This window comes from Perca fluviatilis, chromosome 16 (genome assembly GCF_010015445.1).
Source record: "Perca fluviatilis chromosome 16, GENO_Pfluv_1.0, whole genome shotgun sequence".
Taxonomy (NCBI): domain Eukaryota; kingdom Metazoa; phylum Chordata; class Actinopteri; order Perciformes; family Percidae; genus Perca; species Perca fluviatilis.
Genome location: NC_053127.1, coordinates 13,251,971 through 13,260,420, shown reverse-complemented (window position 1 = coordinate 13,260,420; position 8,450 = coordinate 13,251,971).

Genomic DNA, 8,450 nt, shown 5'->3' with positions numbered 1-8,450 from the left:
CTGTGCAACATATCACAGTGATCCATCCAATAGTTGTTGAGACATTTCTATAAACCAAAAATGCAAACCTGCTGACATTGGCGGAAAGAAACGGGATCACCAAAGTAGAAAGGATTCATCAAATTAACAAACACAAATGCATGTCTGTTCATGGCAATCCATCCAATAATTGCTGAGATATTTCAGTCTGAGCCAAAGTGGTGGACCAACCAACATTGCCATTCATAAAACCAGATTCTGTGGATGCAACTAACATGGCTAAAAATAATGCGGCTCTGTTCCTATGCAGCAACTTTTGTTGTTATCACGATATGATGTTATCAACAGTTGGTTTAAAGTCGTTTTAAACACACAAAAAGAATATGGAAACCAATGAGTTAGAAGAACATTTTCTAGGTAATTTAGAACAAAGCTGTATGAATATGCACCGCTGCTATACGGGGAGGTTTAGGAGAGTAGAAAATTTCAGACCAAAAATATTAGTGCCAGGTCCAATTTTATATAAGAAAGCACATTTTATTAAGGAGCTGAAAAGCAACAGCAACAACAATTAAATTAAATTCAGCTGATGCTTGAGTCATTTGTTGTTTTTTTGCCCCACGTTTTGTAAAGTAAAAATGTGAACTTCAAAAGAGAAAGGAGTAAGACCAGAGAGAGGGATATTAAATGCGACAGAGGAAAAGACAAAAAGAAGTAGTGAATCGCAAAAAGAGAAAGAGGGCGAGGAAGAGAGGAAAGGAAAATACTGAGAGCAGGACAGAGAAGGAGAGAGAGCCAGAGAGGAGCAAGCTCAGTTCCAGTTGGATATCCAATCTGTGTTCTCAGTCTCTGAGTCAAGTAAAAACCATCAAAGCTTGAGGTTTGGGGACTCAAGAGTCAGTTCAATCTCCAACCATTTCCCACAGCCTTTCAAGGGCTGCCAAACGTTTATTTGTTTTGGATTAATGTAATTAACCCCCATTCCCACCCCGTTCCCGGTGTCGCACACAAGAAGCTAGTCACAGTGAAAAGATTACAAGGCCTGATCTTCTCATACATCCAGCCTGGCCAACCCCGGCACAGTGGCCCAGAGATTTCATATCAGTGGATTATATTTTGCTTTAGCTTGACGTGTAAATCGCCCTCTGACAGTTCTCACGAGCACATCAGCAAACGCTTTGCAGACGCTTTGCAGTCCATCCAGTGAAAGGATCAATTTCAGCAGAGGAATGAAGAATATTCTGCACATGATCTCCTTTTTAGTCACTCTGGTCACGTATGTGAAATGTACATTTAAAGTTGTTCCTCGCATACAAATAACACTTCCAGTCCCATGTTTCCCCATAAACCAGATCATCATTCAGTGTTGAGTCATATGAAAGTCTTAAATCTCTTCTTCTTTTTTTTTTCTTTTCTTTTTTACCTTTGTCATCGACCATATAATGCAAATTCTGAAATCATGTGGTGGTTTTTAAGTGGTTTTTAAAGGTCCTTTACTTGGATCATAAAACATACTTAGTCAATAATAGTCTGCATAAAACTTCATTTCAAGTACAAACCAGGTTTTCACAAACCAACTCATCAGCCTCTTCAAGCAGCCAAGAGCCATAACTCTTCTGGCGTCGATATTTTTTCATGTGACAGAAATCACAGTAAAAATGATGTGTGAGTATGTAATACATTAGTGTTCCAGCCATAGTAAAATGTCCCATAAATCCTAAGGGTTTTTTGTTTCATACACTACGTGTGCCTTCATGAGCAGAGGAAGAAAAAAAAAATTATGAAAAGTATTGTGAAGATTTGGCGATCAAACCCAGATGGGACTAAATCATTTTTCAAAGTCTGGTATAGATGAATAATGTGCTTTCTGATTCTGCATAAGTTAGAGTAATGTGAGGTTTTTCTTCAGGCTGCATGAGAGATAGTTATAGTCCGACCATTTCAACAACAATTCATATGGTAGAACTCAGACAGTAGATTTATTCTGCTTTTTTAGAAATCATTATACATCTAAACAAGTATCGTTTGATTAAAATAAATACTTTTTAAGAGTTTTGCCAGCACTGAAGACAAATAAAGTATTTTATTTTTCGGTGACGTACACTTAAAAAGCCAAAGAGGAAATCTAAACAGAGCTACTGCTGCTTTTTCATTTATCAGTGTTTTAAGCCCCCAACGTCTCCACTAGGATTAGGCAATGGTTATGGTTAGCGTTAGGGTCAGGGTTAAGGTTAGGGTTAGGTTCCTTGAAGTCAACGGTTGCAGCACTGCCTGGAAGGAGACGTTGGGGGCTTAAAACACCATCGAGCTGCTTTTTCTTAGACAAAACAACATAAACCTGCCCTGATCTTTCTGCTGCATTGATGCGGTGGAGCTCACACCTTCTACTGAGGGCCTTCATTCAGATTAACTTCCATTTTGTACCTCAAGAGGTCACTCTTGCTCCCTGTGCCAGCACCGGCTGACCAACTGAACTAATGACCAGCAGAGGCTGAAACTCTTTGTTGCAATGATAGTGATGTGTCAAGGCGAGGAAACAGAAACATGCTTATCTTTGAAACTGCATTACATCCAAATACTGTACCTGCTTTACTTAATAAGTCGCTGTACAGTCAACTTAACCTATGGCAGCAGATCTAATGACAGTGAGCAGAGAAGCCTATTAAAGTAAGTACTTGTCTTATGGCGTTTTTCCATTACATGGTACCTGCTCGACTCACCTCGACTCTACTCGCCTCTTTTGTTTTTCCATTATGTAAAAAAGTACCTGGTACAAGCTAACAGGTACCTTTTTTAGTATCACCTCCGTCGAGCTGAGGCGATACCAAAAAGGTGACGTGAAAACCTGCAGACTACTGATTGGTCGGAGAGAACTGTCACTAATCACTGCGTCATCATTGCTAGCGACAGACGGGGGTGTCCTGAACAAACCCGCCATTTTTAAATACTTTAGCCAGCGTTGTTTTTTTTACTGCCTCCAGCTTCTTTTGAAACAAAATTTGTCTTCTTCCAACAGCCACATGCTGAGAATCAAAAACAACACACCTTCGACGTTCTGTGTGTGTGTGTCGCGTTAGGTCACGGCAGTTTCCTGCGGCGTCGCTATGACGGACAGCCACGCTCGCCTCACGCATGAGGCGGTACTAAATCTGCAATGGAAAATGGAGGACGGAGCACCGCGGTCGAGTCGAGCCGAGCTGAGCAGAGTAGAGCTGGTACGAGCAGTGGGTAAGCGCCAATAGTTTCTAGCAGTCTACCAGTAAGTCTCCTAAGAAGTCAAACGCACGCTGTCCTGGCTCCTAAATGGTGAAATGAGATCTCCATTTACATCAGGACGACCGAATGCCTACACATCCTCCGCCGCAGGCTAAAAACACATCTCTTCCAACTGCACCTTGGATAACTAAAAATAAAATCAAAAAAACTTACAGTTGCACTTTCATATGGTCTTTATAGTTTTTAGTAGTTTAGCTTATTTAAAGTTAACATACTTGCATTTACTTCTTGCTGTCTGGAGTTTGTACCTTCATGGTTGAAAGCATTTAATTGGAAGTGAAAACATGTAATGTAATGAACAGTACAATTTGATGATACGTATTGATCTCTTTCCTTTGACAGTCTTGTTTTACGGGGACTAACGGGGGCCTTAATCATTGTCCTTTGACAACGGTCAGACTTCCTAACCTGAAACTGTTCCTGGGGTACACAAACCCTTTGACCCACAAAATGAATGTATTTTTATATTCCTTATAAATGGCCAAATTAAGACAATATCAGATCATATTTGTCTTTATATATTTCCAAAGCAACTTCTATTGAGTTTGATAACACAATTATTTTTTAACAATCTAATACATCAATAGTAACCACAGCTTTTGGAATCAACCCTGCATAATGAAGAAAGAATTTTTTTTTTTCCTCTGATGTCCAACGAATGCACAGGGAGAAATTCATCAAAGAAGATGCAGACAAACAAGCCTCCACCCACAGCATCTTTAAAAGACCTGCAGCGCAATGCAGCCAAAAGGCACGAGACAGTTAGGATGAACAGTTTTTGCCTAAACATCTGCCGTTCTTTTGCTCCGATTATGCTTGTTTTAATCTCCAGGCCCATTCTGTGCAGGCATTCTAGGAAATGTAGGAAACCGTGAATGTAAGATGATCTGAGGGCAGAATATTCCTTTCATTTAGCAACCTCAGCATTTGTAACCTTCTGCTATACCACCAACTCCATTAAACCAGGTTATGTGGTAAAAAAAAAAAATGAAACGAAATAATTAAATGTGATTCACAACCCTTGATGGAAATTCTTTGGAAAGTAAAGTGTGTTTGATATTAGCCTGCTGCAGTTCTTACTTGAAGGTTTCTCTCTTTACCTTGCAGAGAACTGTTTCTGAGGAGTGTTGCTCAGGGATGCAAAATGAAAAAAAATAAAACAACATAAAAAGTTATTTCCAAATTGAGCCTTGACTTAAAAGAGACTGAAAAGATGGTCTCTGCAAGCTTTCCATGCTTTTCTCAAGGCAACACAGTTAGCAGAAGTCCTCTCTTTCAGTCTTTCCCTCCTATTTCCATGCCTGCTGCCAGTTTGCTGAAGAGAAAAAGAAATGCCAGGATGTTTTCTTTGTCCTGCTTGACGCTCCCTACATTTGACCTTGGCTTCAGATGAGACTGTTTTGGCTCACTGTGATGCAAAGGAAAGTTAACAACACCACAGAAAACCGGAGAATGATTTCTTTTGTTTTTATTTCACATCAGGAGAGACTTTATTTGTACATATGCATAATATGAAATGTGAAGAAACTTTGGAGATTAGGCTCCATCGTTATAAAAATAATTTTAAAGGGTTAGAGAAGCCAAGGCATATCCCCCAGATGGAGTCTAGACACTGGTGGTGGTGGTGGTGGGGAAGGAGCCCGAAGACCGGACCGAAGGAGCCGACGGGAGCGGTCTGCCGGAGGAGGACCCAGGGGGCCGTGGGTGACGATGACTGGAGGTGGAAGGGGAGGAGGAGGAGGGTTGCACGCTTTGCCTGAAATGACAACTGACAGCAGCAGAGAGAAGAACAGAATTAAAGCAGGGATGCCATGCTGTGATTGGCTTGTTCAATTCATGGCCAATTCGGGTTGGTTTAAGTGAAAAGTCAACGCCTCGAAACAGCTGATCAGTTTTAGGGAGAGAGAGAGAGAGAGAGAGAGGTGGATGAAGTTTAGAAGTCTTCCTGAAAGAATTTACGCTGAGCTTCATTAGTAGTCTATTATGACTTTCAGTACTGTCCCCTTTAGTCTTTATAGTTATCTTCTTGGAGGTATCTAGCAAGAATATAACATATCACTGTTTGGCATCAGCAAAAGCAAGAAATGACAGTATCATTCTGCATCTGTGTTTATGCAAACCAAAAATGATTTCAAACTTTTATTTTCACTATAGGCATCAGTAAACTGTTACCTTATCAGAAAACACACAGTGGATGTTCACAGGACAGATGAGAAAAAGGTTCAGACCTGCAAAACGAACACATAACATGTCCCAGAAGCCTCAGTGCAACTCAATATTAATTTCTTGAATTCTCAGATTATGATTAGCTTGAATTTATAGTCACTCTCACCAGCATACCGTACATCCCTCCTCCTTACCTTTGCCAGAATAACAGTATTTCGAAGCCTCTTATAAACATGAGCAACAACAGTGGCAGCTCTATATGACGACGCATCATTTCTTCCTTATTTCAGTCTGGGCTTTATCATGTTGCATGTTTTACATGTGTTCCTGATCAGCAGGATTAACTTTTTAATTGGTTTCTTTGTTCATATAAACACTCTGCTCTAAGCTTTTATTCATATCATCACAGTCCTGCAGAATCCTTTGCATCTCTAAATATCAGTTTCTCAGGAAGAGGGACAAACATGTTGATTTTTCCTTTTGACGTCTGTGGATTTTGGCATTTTGCAATGTTTGATCAATAGTCTAAAATATTTTCTGCATCTGGGAGACAGTATGACGTGTCAATCACTTTCAGAAAGGTTTTCATTTCTACAAGCCACTAGTTAGCTATAACGCTGTAATGAAAGGCACTCTGAAGAAATACCAACAATAGCAATATTCATTTTTCCTCCTTTCACCTGACATATTTTGCCATAATGTTACACACCTTCTTCTCACAGTCATAACTCAATCATGTTTATCCTCAACACCAAGAATAAACATCTATGAATCAGTTTAGAAATCATACCGATGTCCTTATAACTTTTGATCTTTTCTCATAATCATAGAATTTTCTTCAGTGACAATTTTCACCAGATTTGTTGGGCACTGATTTTGCACAGGCATTATTTTCACCTTTGGGTCCAGTATTGCAGTCTGACACCTTACACAACTTGACAGTAGGTGAGAAATGAGCATAGGCAGAATTAAAAGAAAGCTTTTTGTCACAAGCCTTCTCTCTTTTTTCTGAGGCATTTAAAACAAACGTTATTTTCATCTGGACCTCCTCCCATTGCATCCACATCATCCGTTATTAAAAAATTATCAAGCATGGCCCAATGAGATATTATGGCACAGTTTTTTTGTCAAGACTTTCTAATTTTCCATCACAGACATGTCAGACCAACTTTGTCTCACACATTTTTTTTCCAGTGAATTCAGTTGGTTTTCCGGAGGACTTTTCTATGAGTTTAAACCTTGGTGTTTCGTTGACTGACAGACTTCCTGAACACTATCAAAACTGACTCCAAACTGACTGCAGTCCCGGGACACTTTGACACTGTAGAAAGAAATCTATCAGTAATGTGTATTTCTTGGGTTCATGCTGTTGTTTGATGTATATCAGAACACAGGGCAGCTTTAATTGAGTTGGATGACAAAACCTTTTTCAACAATCTTAACATCAGTAGTAGAAACAGGTTTTTACTCAAATGTTTTCTCAGTCCACAAAGCAACATTACTTCTTCCAGTTTATCTGAAAACTTAAAAAAATAATAAATAGATCAAATATGGAGCTACATGGTTTTCATTGGATAAGACTGTCAGTTCTGCTTAAATTGATGCTTTGTGTGAAAATACTGATCCTGATTGAGGATGAGGAAATTAGATTTTCTTAACATTTTGCCCCTAATTACTTCTTCATCCTTGCATCATAAGTATATCATATAAGTATTATTGAAGAATGTATGTATGTGTGTGTACACAGGCACGTATGTGTGGTGTGCACAATGGTACATGTGTTTGCTTCTTTCATGCAGATGTTTTCTGCACATATGTATGCACGTACTGTGGGGCTGTTCCTGAATCCTTGATCTTCAACTGCATGAACTGGCATGGAAACACTCACACACATACGCGCACATTCACACACACAGGCTCACACACCCACTCCCCAAACCTAAACAATGATCCATCATATGATTCCACATCCTCCTCTGGGCCACATCAGTCCCTTTGCTGAGGAAAAACTGATCCCAGAATCGGCTGCTAACTGTCAACTGCAGGACTCTGAGCCGCCCACTCACCACTAGAAAGAGACCACTGTGGACGCACGCATTTAATAGGCCTGCCATCAGAGTAAATGGAGGCTTAGGTTGAGAGCGCTCTGATCTCTCTCTCTGGATTTGTGACGCTCCTCTTTTTTGAAAAACCCCAAGGAGAGCGAACACAATGGTGGATTTGTCGAGGCTGTAATTGTGATTTTAGTTTTAGTTTTGTTCCTTGTCATTGTAGGTGAATTGTCTGGCATGTCGCAGCTGTCAGCGCTGTGTGTGTGGTGTGTGTGTGTTTGCATTTGTGTGTGCTTGCATGCATGTAGGTCTCTGCTCTTTCCTCTGAACACATGCAGCCATAAAAGGTGGCTGTCGGCAAACATTACAGTAAGTGACTTTTGATCCAAAGATGTCACCATTTGAAAAAAAAACACACCACCTGTTTTCCCATTAAATTAAACAAATTAATGTTCAGTTTAAGTGACGATAAACAGCTCAGTGTGTTTGTGTGTGTGTGTGTGTGTGTGTGTGTGTGTGTGTGTGTGTGTGTGTGTGTGTGTGTGTGTGTGTGTGTGTGTGTGTGTGTGTGTGTGTGTGTGTGTGTGTGTGTTTGGTCATCATCAGCCACCACTACCCTTGAGCTGCCCATTGCTTCAGTATGGATGTGGCCACCCACTCTCTCTGCCCTGATCTACCATTTATATCAAACTCCACACATAATGGACCATCTGGGGACTCTGTATGGCTAACTCATTAGCATCACCACAAGTTCCTCTTTGTGCCAGTTACTAAGTGAATTCTTTTTCTTTTTTTATTATTTTCCAGCCTCTTGGTAGCCGAGTCGACCAATATATAAAGGTGGATGCGGCTAAGATAAATGTTGAGACTTGGTTCAGTGACAATTTTAAACATCATGGTTTTCATGGGAAGCTAGGAGCCAGGAATGAGTGTGAAGCCTGCCAGTGAGTTTATTCTCAAAGAATTATATATCTGTTG